This window comes from Saccoglossus kowalevskii, chromosome 4 (assembly GCF_978046115.1).
Source record: "Saccoglossus kowalevskii chromosome 4, keSacKowa6.1, whole genome shotgun sequence".
In the NCBI taxonomy this organism is placed as follows: domain Eukaryota; kingdom Metazoa; phylum Hemichordata; class Enteropneusta; family Harrimaniidae; genus Saccoglossus; species Saccoglossus kowalevskii.
The window spans coordinates 10,153,119-10,173,729 of record NC_140644.1 but is presented as its reverse complement, the minus strand read 5'-3'; the positions used below and the strand labels follow the sequence as shown (position 1 = coordinate 10,173,729).

The 20,611-nt window shown below is 36.0% G+C and overlaps 1 pseudogene across 1 annotated transcript; it reads left to right on the top strand.

Moving 5' to 3' along the window:
* The first annotated feature begins 12,350 nt into the window (after positions 1 to 12,350).
* Positions 12,351 to 15,624, top strand: LOC146746611 (WD repeat-containing protein 55-like; annotated as a pseudogene). The gene is made up of 5 exons (XR_014929114.1): positions 12,351 to 12,539; positions 13,268 to 13,374; positions 14,297 to 14,418; positions 14,540 to 14,751; positions 15,035 to 15,624. The product of XR_014929114.1 is annotated as a WD repeat-containing protein 55-like (transcript).
* Positions 15,625 to 20,611: the final 4,987 nt, after the last annotated feature.

Below are 20,611 nucleotides of genomic sequence, written 5' to 3'. Positions count from 1 at the left end.
TGTCGTGGCGTAACACGTACATATCTCCTGCGTGACCTAACACCTGCGTTTTCTCAAGCGTGACGGGGTGAAATATGGGGTGAGAATACCGCCAAAATTAGCTTGGTGTCATTATTTGAACATTCTTTAGTTGTTTGGTCTTTATTTGGAAACTTTTTTGGTTATTATTTGGTCATTATTCGGTTATTTGGTCTTTATTTAAACATTGTAAAATAGTGTTTTCTTAATTTGGAACAAAATAGAAACAATTTCCTATTAGGTACAAATCATGATTAATATTTGTTGGAAAACAAAATACGGAAAAAAATATTTTGGTCTATTAACTTAATCCATATGCTCGATTGCATGTGAATGTCATGGCCTACAAGCGGCCGTTTCTTAAATCACGTTGATTGTTTTTTATATAATAACCGGTACTCTGAACAAACTTGAACAATGGCAGATGTTTCATTTGGTCAACGTTATGTTGCGATTCGACACAAGATGGCCGACTGTAGAATATTTTTTTAAATCAATTATTAAATGCATATTGCATTGTATGCTTCATCATGAAGATTTCGTAAACATATATAATTTCAAAAGGAAAGACAACTTCTTGTTTGTTTTAAATGTTAGTAGGAGGCAAGTTGGATCACGTGGCATCGATAAGTGTCTACATATCTGCATATGTCCAGCGTAACCTAACACCGATGTTTTCTCTGTCGTGGCGTAACACGTACATATCTCCTGCGTGACCTAACACCTGCGTTTTCTCAAGCGTGACGGGGTGAAATATGGGGTGAGAATACTGCCAAAATTAGCTTGGTGTCATTATTTGAACATTCTTTAGTTGTTTTGGTCTTTATTTGGAACCTTGTTTGGTTATTATTTGGTCATTATTCGGTTATTTGGTCTTTATTTAAACATTATTTAAGCAATAACCCCCGCCGAAGGCGGGTATACCACGAGATATTGCACAATTCACGACATATATGCACGAGCTGCAGGCAATATTGTGCAATATCAAGTGGTATACCCAACTTCGGGGGGGGGGGGTTATTGCTATTATATTATACCAGTATATTGACAATTCGATAAAACTAGTAAAAAAAGAGTTTACTTTCATCCAGTAAAAGATCATGATTATGGGCCTTGAACATGAATATTTATAAGAATAGTATGTAGTTGTACGCTGAATGCATACAAAAATTACATGCGCAACACTCTTCAAATTGAATACAAACTAATTTTTATTCCACATGAAAAAGAAACATCCACGTTGAATAGAGCAGCGTAAACACACAAATTAGCATAACAAAAGATGACCTTTCTGACCTTTTACTGACGCACAACGCGATTTGAAATACAGGGTCGTGTACAGTTTGGATCATTTAAACACGCTTTAGTAACCGTGATTTAAACAACGGATTTTCCACGTTTTCATTCCGGTTTTTGTACAATTTGGATTGTAATTTGCCCATTGAAAGTACAGTTGTGAAATAAACCGGTTTTGTGACTCATCATACTACTTGTAACTGTGGATATTTGACGTTCAGCGGTACTTGGTTCGACCGAAATTTGAGACGCGGCGGGACGCGGTGTATCATGTACGGCGACCGGCACAGCGACCTCAGTTCCAACATCTGACCTGGATACTTTTGGTATAACCACAGTTTTTGTTCACGTTACACGAAGTACGGGCTAAGATTTAAGCTGATTTAGGCTTATCTAGCATATTTGCATTTCGGCTAGACCCAATTGCGTCCACGCACAGGGAGGGCCAGTCGTTAGCACGGGCTAAGGGGTGCCATTAGTCGGTGACCTTTGGTAAGCCGCTATTTACGAACGAAAAATGGATGACACGCGCGAGGTTCTATTTCTGCTGGTGGCATGTTTCGTTCTAATTTTGAAACGACGTGCACAGGAACGCGAGAGAAGACGGACCCAACTTATTTGGATGCACAGAAACAGTATACAACGGGCGTAACAGAATACAGAGTTTTATTAATGCATGTCGTAGACAGCGAACCAAATTTATTTCGTCTACGATTGCAGCTGCTGTACGCTCTACTACAGTGACCCGATTAGTGTGGAAGTGAGCGCGGAGTAATGACTGGTGGAATAGTGTCGTTATACGAACATGGGACAATTTTCACACCCAAAGGTCGCCACAGAGGGCGCTTAGCCCTGGGCTAAGCGTTCGCGCATACTTCGTTAGCCCGTGCTAAGGTCTAGACCGCGTCTTAAATTCGGATCAGATTAAACCCGTACTTAGCATTCCTTAGCCCGTGCTAAGCATTCAAGCACGTTTTCTTAGCACGGGCTAAGTAATTTGACCTCTTAGCCCGTGCTAAAGAGCTGTGCGTGAACGCAACTAGTATGACTGACAAGTTTTGTCGTTGTTCTGGGGTAAGTTTGATGGTGTAAGATCGGATTTTCGCATCGTTTTTGTGACACGTACATGATATGCCTTGTCTCAACTCCGGCCGAAAGACTTTGCACGCCGTCGCTCTAATACAGTGGTTGGTTTACACTCGGCATAAATCTTTAGCTTTCGAAATTAACTTCATCATCTCCTGTAATTTATTTACCCATAGTGGAGAATTACAATACCATATATCGTCGTCGAATCCTGCGTTGTCCCGTGTTTTTTGAAACAGATGGCAATTACCCGGGTGCACTGCAATTTTGTCAGCTGCCGCTACCAGACACCGGTTGTTATTGGTGGAGTTGGTGGCATACATTTTTGCCTGTGACTCATAGTTTTTTGCATTTTTATGTCATTAAATCCCTCAATTATATCTTGTACTTAAAGATCATGTTTTCTTTGTTGGAAGTTCGCAATTCATCTCAAAGTAACAACACTGAGAACACAGCGTTCTGGCGTTCGTGTTGGCAACTCACGGTGTTGAGGGACGGTGGTTTAGGTTTGTGTGGCGAACGACAATCACCCAACGACCGACGCTCACAACTTGGATCCCACCATTAACAAAAAGCAATATTATAGTTATATAACTTTTCAGATGTTTTTAATTCAGTATTTTTTTCAATATTCTTTCAAAATTCAACCACTATATTTCCCTAAAAATCAAATAATACCGGTTTTATGTATTTCCGTATTAAACCTGTAGTCAATTCATGTTCCAGGGCCACTTGGTTTAGCCGTGCATTATCAGCCAATATCCTCGGGGCGGACATCCTGGCATTTTCTACCGTTTGGCAACCCTCGCGGTGAAAACAAAGACCAAAAACTCGCAGAAAACGGTACTTTGCGATGGTTGTTGAGAGTCCCCTGAACAGCGTAACAAGATTAGCCCTACGTGTGTAACATATATGAATTTGGTTGTTCAGGATTACTTCAAAGTTGAGTTTGTGTTGTTTTCTCGAGTTTTCACCGGCTCCACCGGCGTTCCACAGCAGCGCGCACAGAGCCCATAGAAATACGTGGTACAGTGGTGCGCGTCTTAGCAACGTAGAACGTCTGTGACGTAGCTCCGCCCCCGAGGATACCATGGATTGCATATGCAAATTTTGTGTTTGGACCAATCAAATCAATGGATTAACACCATCAATATACTGGTATAATATAATTTGCGCTTATTCCATTATTGTGTTATTACTGCAGCACCGTATTGCTATTGTTTCATTATTTCAACTTTATTTCTTAATTATTTCATTATTGTGTAATTGCTACAATATTATTTTGTCATTCTTTCTTAATGTTACAATTGTGTCGTTATTTAGAAATTATCTTGACATTCAATTGTCATAAGATTCGGTTATTTTCACGTCCAAATGTCTTGATATTCGGTTCACTTAACTTGCGATAACCTCAACATTCGATTACCTGACCTACATTAGCTGACCCCGCTATACATGTAGTATTCAATCCATAGTCCCGGGCCGCCTCCGATAAAGCATTGCTCAAGATGGCAATGCGGCCTTTGTAAAAGTTATCGGGAATTTCTAAATAATGGTCGTTTCGCCAACATCCAGGGAACTAACCGAGGTCGTCAGAGCCTGTTGGTTAGAGAATATTACTTCTCCAAATGCGATGACTGAAGTGAGGAGGAATTATTACACACTTGATCGTGACACGGCTGACACGGTCAATAACCGGCCTTTCAGCGGACTTGGTAGTGCCACCACGGTTCTTTTGTTAAAAGTTGAACCATGTATCATTCTGATTCTCATTCCCCGGCCTCTCTTATCTCAGGTACTTATTGACAGACATATTCATGTTATGGGCGTGATTTTTTTTACGTTCACTCCGTTATTGTCAAGATATGCTTGTACGGCTGATTTGTAGCGCGCCATTCATTTCATGGCGCTACGAAATCGGATGTCTTCGTTGGTAACAACTGCATTGGCAATGAATTTGTGGGTTTCATTGCCAATAGCAATCACGTCAGTGTCACGACAGTTTTTCGCCAACCATGCCTCGCATCTGCAGTAATCATAGTTATGCTGTATTCGAGGTTTTCGTAAATGTCGACTTGCGCTCGCAATGCAGTTTCACAGTTTCAATTTTGTTTTGATTCGATTGCTGTGAATGTCTCCTCCGTCAAATTGCCCCATATATTACTGGCCAAAGTAGCTTATTCCGACGGATGACAAAACCCAATTCTGTAATTGACTAGTAATTTGCTATTTAGTAGGCGGGGGAGCTGAATTCCATCGAAATGCATGCCCCGGTTGCAACGGGTTTTCATAAGTTGCGCCATGAACTAAATAAACTGGGTTGCACAGTTGTAACTGTGAAATTTCGCTTGCTGTACAAGGTTCTCGATAGATGACACTGTGGTTATAAACATTTGTTGTTCAGTATCACCACACAATGTATTTACGTAATTTCCAGAAATATCAGTATGTGTGGGCGGGATTCATTCGTTTTATGGATCTTTCTATATAACTTTTGACGGTTTATAGTATAATGTACGTTTGTGTTTATTCATATCACATTTATTGACAGTATACTTCTTAGAATCATCATTTCATAACCATGTGTATTAATTTGGCCAATATTTGTTCGAACATCGGAGTAAACACCGTATTTATATTAGGTCAATGAGAACGCCTCCGCCCTAAAAATTGTTACTCGACGAGATCTATGGCTGCAACGTTGTACGTTTTTGGCACATCTGTAATTCAGATTAGGCGGCACGAAATTTTACATCGGGGGCGAGATCTGCTCACAACCTCTAGGGGGTCCGGGGGCATGCAAAAATTTGAAATCTAGACAATCTAAAACGCTATTTCCTGCATTAGAGGGGGGATTTTGCTGACACAAAGGGTTTCCGCTTGATTTTGGAGGGGCGAGTCCCTCAAAATTTTCTTCGTGGAGCGACCGCTGCCGCTGCCACTGAGTATGTATGCTATTGAAGAATAAATCGAGGTTGAGTTGTAATTTTCACGTGCCCGTTTCAGTTTCACTGCTAAGAAGATCGCCCCCCCCCCACACACACATACGCGGGTCATAGATTGGAATAAATTCATATCGTTTTCTAACGAAACTAAACTAAACGGTCCTTTTCAGAGCCACCATTATCTTCCCAAAAGAGTGATATCGTACCTAAAATGACATAATTTTATTATATTCACACAGAAGTAATAAACTGTCACACATACTCGCCACGACTGACAAATTACTTTGTGTGGAGTATAAAAAAGGAAAAAAAAATATTTCTGCGTGTTTTTTCCGTGTCCCTAAATCTTTTGAATGAAATAATAAAAAAAAACTGATGCACGCATGTCAATGTTACTATAGTAGTCCGAGATGTTATGACTTAAAGGTTAGGAGTACTTTAGGGTCAACTACTAGTATCTTATTCCGGGATCGCACAGGCTAATTGATATACAGTAAAATATTATATTTTATCTGGAAATAATTTTCGCTGTTATTTCCCCCAATCACTCACGCAAACGCACACACATATGCTATTTCCATATATTGAATACGTTGGCAACGGAGGGACAAGTTTAAATCATATTTGTATTAACACAACTTGAAAGCAACAGAGTCACAATGAATATATGTTCATCAATTATCAAACCAAACATTCAATGAAGCGGACTGTGACGGTTAAAACGAAAAGACAAGTCTAAGACGAAAACATGTGACAGTACGATTATTCTCGTCTACTACACGCCCGGGGACTACACGTTCAAGTATTAAACTTCCCAGCTTACAAAACATGATTAGTATCAGCAATAGTTTCTAGTACTGCCTGGATAATTGCGTATTATTAGTTGACATCAGACATAAACCTGTACAGGATCGTTTGAACAATGTCTCAAATTCCCGAAAGGATATATTCAAATAAGTTGGGATGAATATGAATTGAATATCCATAAGATCTTTTGAAAAATCAGCTAAACAGTTCACCACCACGATTATGGTAATTTGGCGAGTTTTCAACGAAGACGACTTGACGTCTCCGGCCATGAGCTGGCTGGTTCAAATTTATCCACTTTTACAGTGATGAATATTGCGTTCGAGTTGAGTTACTAGTAATTACAAGCCTGATTTACATTTTTCTTGTTGTTTTTTTGTCAAGGTATTAAATATAAGTGCGTTGGGGAATGGCATAATTATATTGCCTGAGTGAAAGAGGCTGGTAAGACTGTGTCACAATGTGTAATATTTATTTCCAACGCGTTGGTCGACGCCTCTGATTGAGTTTATTTTGTATTTTTATTTTCGAAATGTATCGCTGGCTGCGTTTTTTTTATGTCTCGCAACTGAACGCCCAAGCTGACCTTGTTTTGGCTGTAAGTATCCTGTCCACTAAAAAATGTTCCCCTGTTCATTTTTTTAAGAAATCTGCCCGACCCTCGGGGGGGGGGTACTGATATTTCCCGCCCCCTACAAAAAATAGAAAAAAATCCCCTGCCCTCAACAAAAATCCCTTGGACCAACTTTTCCGATGAACAGCTCCATTTGCTGCACCTGATTGTAGTACATTAGTAATGCCGGCGCCAGTTCCAACAAGCTGCCTCGTCACCAGAAACGAGTGTTTATTCGTTCAACGTCACTGACATTTTCACTTTTAATTTGTAGCATTTATTAACGCTCTGAAAGCTATAAATTTTCACGTCGAAATATTGAAATTATGCACATTGTAAAATATTGTTTTCTTAATTTGGAACAAAATAGAAACAATTTCCTATTAGGTACAAACCATGATTAATATTTGTTGGAAAACAAAATACGGAAAAAAAATATTTTGGTCTATTAACTTAATCCATATGCTCGATTGCATGTGAATGTCATTTCTTACAAGCGGCCGTTTCATAAATCATGTTGATTGTTTCTTATATAATAACCGGTACTCTGAACAAACTTGAACAATGGCAGATGTTTCATTTGGTCAACGTTATGTTGCGATTCGACACAAGATGGCCGACTGTAGAATATTTTTTTAAATCAATTATTAAATGCATATTGCATTGTATGCTTCATCATGACGATTTCGTAAGCATATATAATTTCAAAAGGAAAGAAAACTTCTTGTTTGTTTTAAATGTTAGTAGGAGGCAAGTTGGATCACGTGGCATCGACAAGTGTCTACATATCTGCATATATCCAGCGTAACCTAACACCTATGTTTTCTCTGTCGTGGCGTAACACGTACATATCTCCTGCGTGACCTAACACCTGCGTTTTCTCACGCGTGACGGGGTGAAATATGGGGTGAGAATACCGCCAAAATTAGCTTGGTGTCATTATTTGAACATTCTTTAGTTGTTTGGTCTTAATTTGGAACCTTGTTTGGTTATTATTTGGTCATTATTCGGTTATTTGGTCTTTATTTAAACATTATTTAAGCAATAACCCCCGCTGAAGGCGGGTATACCACGAGATATTGCACAATTCACGACATATATGCACGAGCTGCAGGCAATATTGTGCAATATCAAGTGGTATACCCAACTTCGGGGGGGGGGGGGTTATTGCTATTATATTATACCAGTATATTGACAATTCAATAAAATTAGTTAAAAAAGAGTTTACTTTCATCTACTAAAAGATCATGATTATGGGCCTTGAACATGACTATTTATGAGAATAGTATGTAGTTGTACGCTGAATGCATACACAAATTACATGCGCAACACTCTTCAAATTGAATACAAACTAAATTTTATTCCACATGAAAAAGAAACATATCCACGTTGAATAGAGCAGCGTAAACACACAAATTAGCATAACAAAGGATGACCTTTCTGACCTTTTACTGACGCACAACGCGATTTGAAATACAGGGTCGTGTTCAGTACGGTTTGGATCATTTAAACACGGTTTAGTAACCGTGATTTAAACAACGGATTTTCCACGTTTTCATTCCGGTTTTTGTACAATTTGGATTGTAATTTGCCCATTGAAAGTACAGTTGTGAAATAAACCGGTTTTGTGACTCATCATTCCTCAGCTCCTGAGAGCGAGGTTATTTGTAGATATGTTGGCGATCGCCGCTTTGTCTGCGGAAGTACTATGGGAGATTGCATGATGGGAGTAAAAAGTCTTTTGATCAGTAAGATAATTTTAGAAAAGTGAATACTAGAGTGACTGTGAAATAAAGGTTGGTTTTAAATATAAAACATTATGGAATCTGGATGAAATAAGAGGGGAACTGCTGCTTTATGAAAGAGCAAATTTCAATGTCATTGGCCACAGTAATTCTAAATCGATGTTGGTTTTAATTGGTGTTACCTGGTGTAAAAGTAATAACATTACTATGTTTTCGAGTTTAATAGTAAATTATTAATATTAAGAAATTAATAGTAAATGGTAGACAGGGCAATTAGGACAAATTAATAATTAATACAAACGTCATTTATATCAACTTGAAAAAGTGAATTACAAAACGACAATCAATCAAAACAAAATGAAATATAAATAAATTAAGAACATACAATCATTTAAAAAAAAAACAATTTTGCTTTTGAAACCTACCTTGTTACCCTGCAAAATATTGAGATGCGCGAAAATTTAAATAATTCCGCCTCAGTGACCATAACTTGAAAACTGAGACTGACAGACACAACGGAATACCACTTGCTAATATATTATGTATCCTTTGTGATCAGAATCAAGTAGAAGATGAGTATCACCTAATGATGTCATGCAAAACTTATACCCCCGATAGAAATGTCTTATTTCAAAATGGCAAAAACCAAAATTTGTCACCAAAGACACAATTCATAGCCTTGCTAAACAACAGTGGTCTTGCACTCCCTGTAGCAAGATACCTAAAGAAGTGTTTTGAAATAAGACAGCAACCCCAGTGACAATTTTCTTTCCCAGTTTAGTTTTGCATTTTTTCTATCATTGTATAATAATTTAGTCTTAATATTTTCTTTCTCTGTTACAGTAATGTAATAGCTTAGTTTTTTGTATGTTTTTATTTTATTTTATTTTATTTATTTTATTTTTTTAAACCTTTTATTCTTTCTTAAATTTGTAGCCATTGCCAATTCATCCGGGCAATGTGTAAGTGTTAATAAAATTAATATTATTTAATTAATGACCCCGCACATTAGTGATTGGCCTTGGATAGTTGAAGAGATTTTTAAATGGGCTACTCGATAGAAGTATTCGCCGTGACTCAAGACTTTTCATTCGGGTTTACACAACGCTTACATGTTTAATGTCTTGTTTGTATTTGCACAATGTGAAAGAAGCGTTTATTGTCACAATGTACTAGTATATGGGTGGTTGTATGCATATTGAACTATACAAAATTTGAAGTATGTCACCAAACTGTACGTTTTGACAACTCGTATGCAATTGTAAGAGTATTTCTGATATCTCACTTATAAATGTTATGGTTTGGTTAATAATTTCCTGGAAACTGATCCGTGGTACATCGTGGCCATTTCACAATGTAATCTCATCCTTACAATTAATTTAATACAAATTTAGTATATTAGTCTTATTTGTGACTCGCTGTTCACATAACTTTGTACTATGGTATTGGTGATATATGAATTGGGTGCCATAGGATGGTACTTGATGGCAACCAACCTAATCAAATATGTATTTTGCATTGTACGAGTGCAAAATACGTTATTAGGAAATTAGGATATTAGTACTCGCTGTTTTATACGCATGCGCATTGACCGATCCTGTCAAATCTCGTCATCTGTTTTGGGGCGTGTCTGGTCGATGTGAAATTGTTTCAGTCATTGGGTAACGGAATTAAGTCGTGTCTATGTGAAAACCGCTGTAAAGTGGCAGTAAAATGAATTTGCGCGGTTTTATCAACATAGTAAACCAAACTTAGAACTCGCAATACTGGTGCAGACGACTATGGTCGAACAACCATGAAAAATAAATGGCACATTGATAGATTCTCAGGAGGCAACAGTACTGTTGACTTCTCCCTCCACTGGACACCAACTAACTATTTAAGTTGATTTGCATACAAAGCAGAGCTTGCAACATGATAGCTATTCATAAAGGGTGTTTTTTTACTTTTCATATAATACAGTAGTCACACAATGAGGCAGTTCATATTTGTCTCAGTAAATCATTAATTTTTGACAGACACCTGTACAAAATACTTGGACTAAAGCCAGCTAAAATTTTCTGTTATCTTGCATGTTTTATGAATCTATTCACATCTAAATGCAGCACTTTTTTTTCAATGAGACATTTGTTTTTATACTAAAATATCTGAATTACTTTGAATAAAGCTGGAAATTATGTCCCTTAAAATAATTAAACAAATAAGGCACCAATGTTTTTGTAAGATATTTACATCTTTTAAGGACATTCGGTAGACTGATTCCCCACTGTTGGTTCAACCCCAAAACTTGATTGTATTCAAAATTAATTATGAAAATGCATATTTATATTGAACAAACTATGATAAAGGGAATTATATTATATAACAAAGGGCAAGGTCACCAGAGTTCAACTATGTTTATTTTCTCTTATTAGGTAATAAGAGTTCCCATGGCAATAGGCTATGATAAGACTGTTATCAGTTTGAGTAGTCATCCATCAGAAAACATTTTTGCAGCTGGCAAATCAGACGGTGAAATCAATATGTAAGTTTTGATAGTGTTTGCAATTACATTTCACCAGTTCAATCAATTTTGAAAGCTCATGTATTTCAAGTACTCGTGGGTGCTGATGTATTTGCGTGATGTGTGAACAAAATTTGTTCTATTGTTATCTCAAAATAATTCATTTAAATAAAATATGGTCTCAGCTAAATATGACGAATTATGTTGCAAAGCGGTGCATTTTAAGTACCAATCAAAAGGAAGCTTCCTAAAGTGGTGACCTATGACCTTCACAGATTATGATGACCTATAACTTTTCTACAGTATGCAAGAAATGATTTCAGTTTGTTTGTTTTTAGCTCCTGTGTGCAGAGCAAAAAAGAGACTAATATCATACCAATGTCTGTCTGTGAAAGGATGTGTGAATGTGTCAAATCTTGTTCCACCAACGTCTCTAAAACCACTGGGTGGATTGGGATGAAATGTGGTACACATATACTTTGTGATGAACTCCAGACCTGATTAAATGTTCGAACAAATCTGTGCATATTAATTACCTAATTTGCATACTGATTAAAAACTTGTTTTGTTGATATCCTACAACTGTTTGCTTAAATAGGTTGAAACTTAGTACATGCTTTATGTTTTTGTAGTTGAATGTTGAACACTACTCTGTAATTAATCTGCATGTGTTAATTACCTAATTTTCATACTGACTAATTATTCAGAATGATTTAAAATCTTGGTAAGCATCAAAGACTTTTCACTACACATGGGAGCACTTTCTTGAATCTTTAGTTATTTAGTGTGTATTGAATGATGCATAGAATTTTGTGTTTTCATTTTCAGATTTTCTTTTTCAAATGATGAGAATAAAGTACTTTTAAATCTGTCTCATCACAAGAAGTCCTGTAGGGTCATCTCATTTACAAAAAGTGGGGATCGTAAGTTCTGTCTTTTACAATCATGACATCAACATTTTAAGAACAGTGAATCAAAAGTTATGGAGGGATATGTTACCAATATGACATGAATCAACTTTTAATAAATAATTTTTTATTACTTTACCATACAAGAGGAAAAACAAACGTATCTTCTTTTCCATGGACAACAATTACAATCTGAGTTCTTTTGAAATACTATAAACCTCTTAATTTGAGGTTCTAGGAGTTGTAACAATTTGATGATTTCATGGCATTTCGGAAGACTAAATTCTGCAAAAGTCACTGACACTTTCTTCATTGCTACAAGATTTCACTGATTTGTGAAAATCTGAAATTTGTCATTCACAAAATTAATGTGGTTTACCGGTACTATGAAGGTTCTTGTCATTGAAACAAACAATATATATGGTTGTAATGCTGCTCTCGCTCATTTTCCCATCAGATTTTTTGAGTGCTTCCAAAGATAAATCTATTCAACTTGTAGATGTCACTACTGGTAAAGTTAAACAGAAATTTCTAAATGCCCATACTTGTCCGATTTATTCGTTACTTGTCATCGATGAAAATATCTTAGCAACAGGGGATGATGATGGATTTATTAAAGTAAGTTAATTGAAAATTATTTTCTTAATTTAGTTTGTACATAAAAGTTCTTTGCTATTGTTTTGTTATTTTGGCCACAAAACTATTATTGTGTTACTGTATCCATAGAACAAATAACATGCAAAACATGTGGGGGTTTGGTTACAGGACTATTTCATATCCATAGAACAAATAACATACAAAACATGTGGGGGTTTGGTTACAGGACTATTCCATATCCATAGAACAAATAACATACAAAACATGTGGGGGTTTGGTTACAGAACTATTCCATATCCATTGAAAAAATAACATACGAAACATGTGAGGGTTTGGTTACAGGACTATTCCATAGAACAAATAACATACAAAACATGTGGGGGTTTGGTTACAGGACTATTCCATATCCATATCCATAGAACAAATAACATACAAAATATGTGGGCGTTTGGTTACAGGACTATTCTATATCCATAGAACAAATAACATACAAAACATGTGGGGGTTTGGTTACAGGACTATTCCATATCCATAGAACAAATAACATACAAAACATGTGGGGGTTTGGTTACAGGACTATTCCATATCCATAGAACAAATAACATACAAAACATGTGGGGGTTTGGTTACATGACTCTTCCATATCCATAGAACAAATACCATGGTTTCAGTTTAGTTTCAGAGCATATCACGGAAAATTATGAATGAAGTGTGATTTCTAATTCACAGTATATTATAAAATTATCTAGCTTTGGGATTCTAGAAAAGAAAAAGCGATCATGGAAGTGAGAGAAAATGAAGATTTCATTAGTGCTTTAGCCATAGACGATAAGCAAAAAACACTTCTTGCAACATGGTAAGTAAATCCAAACACTTATTTCTATATGTTACTGATTGAATATGGGTGTTTGTATCCAAATACAGGGATCATTTCTCTAGTAGAAGCCCATGTAAATTACAGAGGTGTTTCTGTTATTAGAATTTGTAATATTTTGATGATTCATTAGAATTTTAAATAAATAAATATGATGAATAGTAGATAATATTTGGTAATTGTTGTTGTAACCATGCAAAAACATCTAGACATTTTGAGCAATGTCTTTTTATCGATGGTATATAAGAAAATGTTCAAACGTAAAGAATGAAAGAACACGCACAATAACTATAAACTGGAATCACTAAAAGATTCCACAATAGAACATGTATACGTCCATCTAATCAACAATCAATGTTACCATAGATACTACCTTTATTTCACATGATTGCTAAATAAATCCTCTGTTTTTCGAACAAATAAAGTGAAAAAATTAAGAGGGATACAAAATAAAAATTGCTCTTCAAAAATTGTAGAACAGTGCACCAGAGTATAAATTAAGCAACTATTTATAATAACCTATACCTATACTAAATCATTGTTTTTACTGGACTATTGGGTTCTTTTCCACATTCGGATAGCAAAATCTTTTGAATTTTAAAATTATCAATAATTGCTGTTCAAATATACCACAGCTTTGGGAAAATTGAAGAAATCTGATCAGTGCCTGCTGAGTTGTACTTACTTGATTGGTCATTTTGATGTAAATTTTAGAACAAAGATTAACACTAATTTGTATATGGATAGATGAATAATGGGGCTGGTATTTTTAAATGGTCATGAAATCTTCTGAGAAAAACATTTTAATGTCCAGTAATAATATAGATGATTCTATCTACCGATGTTTACTTTTCTTTTTTATCTGCCGTTACTTTCAAACCTTGTTCATTGCTTTTTTTGTTAGTGGAGATGGTACTCTATCTGTTTTCAATATTCGTAGACATAGATTTGATTTGCAGTCTGAAACTATGGATAGTGAGATGTTGGCATTGGCCGTCTGTAAGATAACCAACTACATTACTACTGGTCAGTATAACAGTGAATCTCATTGGTTGATTGATTTTATGTGAAATTAAGACTGTTTGCAATTGGCTGACTGTAAGGTAAAATATTTATATACCGTGGAAGACTTTATTCAAATCTTGAGTGTGTATGAAACATGCCAATTGTTTTTCATTGATCTGGCAGCGTGGCCGAAAAGTTGTCTGTGGAATGGGCGAAGGAGCATTGAATCTTTTTAATTGGTCAGAATGGGGCAATTTAAGTGATCGGTTTCCAGGACATCCAACTTCTATTGATTGTATGGTCAAAGTAACTGATTGATATTGTCTGTACAGGGTCATTGGATGGTACTATTAGGTAAGTGTAAAGTTGAGTCATAGTTTAGGTGTTGTACATGTTGACAAATATTTTTTTGGGTCTCTTCAGTCTGTCTTTCCAAACTCATGAGAACCCATTCGCCATTTCTTGAATAATTCTGGACTGATTTGGGTCAAAGTTTGATATATTGATACACATCATGTTTATTTTGTGGTTGGCTTCAAAATGACCAACAAGGCCTATTAGAATTGTAAATCTAATACTGACACCAAATATGATTATATATTTATTAAAAACATAACGCACTACTAATTTATTGCAGAGCTGTTCACATCCTGCCCAACAGATTTCTAGGAATTGTGGGAGAACATGAAGATTTCCCGATTGAAAGTTTTGCTGTCTCACATGACCAATCAATTCTCATTAGTTCATCGCATGACCAGAAAATAAAAATTTGGAATATTCAGGAATTAGACCACATTGATGTTGATCCTCAGGAGAAATGCAAAAAGAAAAAAAGGAAAAATAAACGACTAAACACCAGTGGAAAGGAAGAGGTGGATTTTTTTGCAGATCTTGAATGAAGGAATTACAGCTGAGAATGAAGTAACGTCTCCATTGCATGTACAACAACAACATTTGAAGATGCATTTATGCGTTTATGATATACTTTTACAATTTAAGATTTGTATAGCATCGTGACATCAATACTACAAAATTAAAGCAGTCTTTGTTCCTCCATATTTCAGTACATGTTGTTTAATTTCATACATTTTATGGGAATTACTGGGGAAGGTGTCAACCACAGTTTACAAAACCACAACCACAAACAATGCAGCACTATAGCCATGTCCATATATATCACATATAGTCAGGAAACAACATTTATCAAAAAGCACACTTGGCAGTGTTCCTACAGAATGTACAGGAAATGTTCATATACCGCTCTTTATGCTGTGCATGACGAGCATTCCTACAGTCAGTATGTAAAAGGATACATAATTTCATTTTTAATAGATGTACTAATTGCCAAGTTCAGGGTCACGATTATTCATATTTCAATGTATTTATGAACATACAGTATCAAACAACAATATTGAAAATTACACATTTCATTTCATATTGCATATTCACCATTGTTTTTCAATAATTCATTTTTTTATGTGAATTTGTCAGAAACACATAAAAATATTCAAAAATTGGCACTTGATTTGATAACTGTGGCTTTTAGTACTCTGCAAATATCTGTGAATACACATACTTTAATGGGAAAATAATGTTTTCTTGACTAATCAGCAGGTATGCTGAAGAGGCACCATCACCAATGGCAAAAACCTAGATAGTGTACACAACCTTGGTGTTGTAGTAGTGCACTTTTGGAATAACCTCCTAAAAATGTCCCAATTAAAGCCTTGGTAATATCCTTATTCTAACTGAAAAATAATACGGTTTTGATCACAGACTTAATGTTCCCCATAGTGGATGGTGGATTTTTCAACAACATTTGTGGCATAGTAGATCAAGTCATTGTTAATGACACAGTCCCCGTTCAAAATATTAATTTGGTGCTGATGAAGTCATCAAGATTAGATTGAAACCATTAATAGATTTGTAAAAAGTTATGATTTAGTGCTTTTACACGAGAATTGGACATTGAGCAGTCATATTGAATCGAATTACAAAAATAATGTTCATGCTGATGTTTCTATTGGTATACTGTCTTTGTACAAAATTTAAACAGAAATGTTCATTACATTCACGGGAAAGTAGGCATGGGTATCATGAAAAGCAAAATGGCCACCAGTCACCCATATTAGTTTGAATCACAGAAAAATTATGACATGCAACTATAACCAAATAAGTATGATCATCATACCAACTTTGATCCAAATTGGCCTAGTCATCTCTGAGAAACAGCTCCGGACATGTAAAAATGACGATTTAGCACTTTTACATGAAATTTGGGTGTCAATCAGCCATATTTATTGCATTCAAGAGAAAGTAGCATGGGTACTATGAAAAACAAAATGGCCGCCAGTCGGCCACATTTGTTTGAATTACGGAAAAAGTATGACGTGCACCTATAACTAAATATGTATGATCATTCTACCAAGTTTGATCCAAATCGGCCCAGTCATCTCTGAGAAACAGTTCCGGACATGTAAAAATGACGATTTAGTGCTTTTACATGAAAATTGGGCGTCGGCCAGCCATATTGCATTGAATCACAAAAATCATGTTGGTGCAGATGTATCTCTTGGTATATTATCTTTGTACAAAATTTAAACAGAAACGTTCACTGCATTCAAGATAAAGTAGCATGGGTACCATGAAAAACAAGATGGCCCCAAGTCGGCCATATTTGTTCGAATCACGAAAAAAAACATGCACCTACAACCCAATATGTATGACCATCATACCAACTTTGATCCAAATAGGCCCAGTCATCTCCGAGAAACTGCAAATTTTACATCAAAAATGGCCGCCAGTCGCCCATATTTTCTCCGATCATAAAGTAACTTGACGCGCATATGTAAGACATTATGTATTGTCTTCATGTAAAGTTTGAATGAAATCCGTCAATGGTGTCCGAGATATAGCTCCGGACGTATGTACGTACGGACGGACGGAACGAACCCAAATTAATAGTCCCCGTTTTCGGACTTCGTCCGAACGGGGACTAAGCGATCTACTAACTGAGGTATAAGCGGATAGAAAGGGTGAGTCCATTGTTGAAAATGCAAGAGTGTAAGTATCGCAAGTGGTTCTGGTATAACCAGATTGTGCTATCCCAGTGGAACTAGAGCATACTTTTAGACAGTCTCTCAGAAAAGTCCTATGACGATCTGATCACGTGGACAGTTTTGAGCGTCAAGAACAGTTCTGGCATACCTACATGTTGTCAAATTGTCAACAGTCTATTAGTATCTGACCACAGACAACGTGTCAATCCTTGGCACTATCATTGCCATTAATGTGTTGATTGGCAGGGATAACTTCCTGAGTTTTAATATCATGAAACGTAGGGAACAGATACATATTGAGATTGTCCCAACTGATGTGGCAAGTAGATCAATGGACATTCTGACGCTGAGTCATCCCCCACATTGATAACAAATATCAATGACCTCAAAAGCAAGTGTGTTTACTGTAAGTAAGTATCCATTATACAGGAACCAGTTGGGTATACCAGTATTTCCTGGTGTAGAGTTGAATCCATTTACTCTTCTGAGGCAAACCCCAATAAATATATAGCAAATATATATAAATAACTAAAGCTTGCCCAGAGTCTGCTAAATGTTTACAAGAGATAGCAAAGATGGCTGCCCAACACAATATACTTCGATCTCTTGTAGCCAAATGAATGTAGCACAATATGCGAGGCCGTGGCAATGAAAACATTCAGTAGTAATGCACTCGAAAAAATAGATAACTAACATAGTACAACATGTTTAAACGTATTAGCTGGTGACATTCTTCAACCAGTTTTGATTGGGATTTACTTAGCATGCTCAGCGTTTCCAGGGAAATTTCAACTTAACTATTCACCCAGAGCCATCCTGGATGAACCAGATAGGTTTAATAACACATGAACATTATTTGAGGTTCTATCGATTGTGATAAATTTACTAAATGAAATATTAACAGTATAACATTTATTACAGTACTTCGATACAATGCTTACAGTACAGTCAGTGCAGATATTCTCAAAGATACTATAATTCTCAGTACCTTAAATACAGCTCGCCTGTTCGATTCGACACTAATCATGTGGCATTCGTACTTCCAGGAACAACACGTAGTGCACGATATTTTGCGAAGAATGGCAAATGAAAATGCAATGAACTGTCTGTTCAGCCGTCTGTTCTGCCATTCAGTGTGTTGAGTATTTTCACCGAATAAAATTATAGAAATGTAATTTTCATTCGAACTTATGTTTTACACGTCACTGGAACACATCAACTCATCATGTATGGAATATTGGTTGACAAATATACTAAACCCCCAAGAATGTCAGTAATGTTAGGAATGCAATTCTTACAGCTCTTATTCGACTTAGAATCCGAAACGAAAACGATTTGCCATATATAGTGCTATTTTTTCCAAGAAATTATTTTTTTACTCAGCATTCTATTGTTCATGTGTCATTTCAGTTATGGGACAAAGTTCAGATCATTCCCAATTAAAAAGGGTAATGTTTTATTCATGTTTGGATGCCTGGTAATATGACCATTGGCTATATTATATTATGATAGGGTGGTTGAGTATACAGTTATTAGCACATCCCCCCTATTTATTCAAGCAGAACGCTGTGTGGATAAGTTGATGATACTTACAGAAAATACAGCAATTTCATTCCAACAAATAAGCCTTCTTTAAGATTATGTAATTGATTGTTACCAAGTATCCTAAAATAGATAATATTTGCCGGTACATTACACTTTGAAACAACAGAGGCAATGACATGGCATCATGAAGCACCCAGGACTAACAATAAATTTATATAGTTATGTATATATATAGAGCGAGAGAGTGGTATGTTTTCTTTGTGCAATATATCGTTATATGTGACAATGTACTCTGTGAAATATATTAGTGATATTGTACTTCGTGTAATATTAGTAATATTGTACTTCGTGTAATATTAGTGATATTGTACTTTGTGTAATATTAGTGATATTGTACTTCGTGTAATATTAGTGATATTGTACTTCGTGTAATAAGAATGATTGTTACTCACATCCATTCAAGATTTTCTAAATCCCTGAATGCCGCAATACGAATTGTATTTATTCGGTTGTTGCCTAGGTACCTGTAATCAATCAATCAATCAATCAATCAATGCAAGCCAACTGACTTACTTTCGTGGATCGGTTTGTAATTTAATCGATACTAGCCTAAACAAATGACCAACCATCAATGTTTACTCGTGGTTTCACTCACAGTTTTCTGAGTCCATCTAGCGATGTAAACGCATTGTACGTCAGGTTGGACAAGCGATTATCCTGAAGACTCCTAAAATCAATCAAGATAAGTACAATAGTTTACCACACTGAACTCAAATTGTTGTGAATATAGAACTCACTTGAACTGTCAGCGCTACAGATCTTATACTAATCATTAAATAACAGTGTGTCTTGACTTAATTGTGTTATACCGATATATTGACCACGTGACTGTGTTCGACTTTCTTTGCTTTCGAAGTCACACCCCGACCAGTTGTAGTACCGACATCGAATCTCTCTCTTGCATCTCCTGACTTTGGTGTGTACGTGAAAAATGCAAGTGATGCCAGTGCATATCGTATAATTTGCACAATAAAACCGTTTCATGTAAGGAACTACGAGCTATGGTGGTTTGTTCTAATCATAATGTTTATAATGGAAAACTATTATAAAACAGGAAATTAAATCAAATGTTTTGAATGTTTTAACAAATTAGGATTGTAATAGTGTATGTTTTTCCATCTCATATCACCGAACAAAGTTTCAAGATGTTACGATAGCAACCAGTTCAAAAATATAATTTTTTCACTTCGGCACAAATTTCCTTGAGATATAACTTACTTGTTTACCGAGTGTCCATAGCGCACTTACCTCGAAGTAAATGTTTACATGAAATTTTTTTTTTATGTATTATATTCCTTAACCGGCAAGAACAGAGTTTCGTCTTCGCGTCGCTTTCTAGTGCCGCGGGCGCCTGCTTTTTAAAAACCGATCACACCCAGAAATTCGTGTTATATGATCAATTATTCACGACACTAGAAACATAAATGCATTTCATCTGGGTGGTTTAGTATGTATACATCCATATTCAATAGATAGTTAAATAAAGCGACTCAACGAAATAAGTAATTTGTCAGTTACTATAACTGAAGACAATATAGCGTGATAATTTA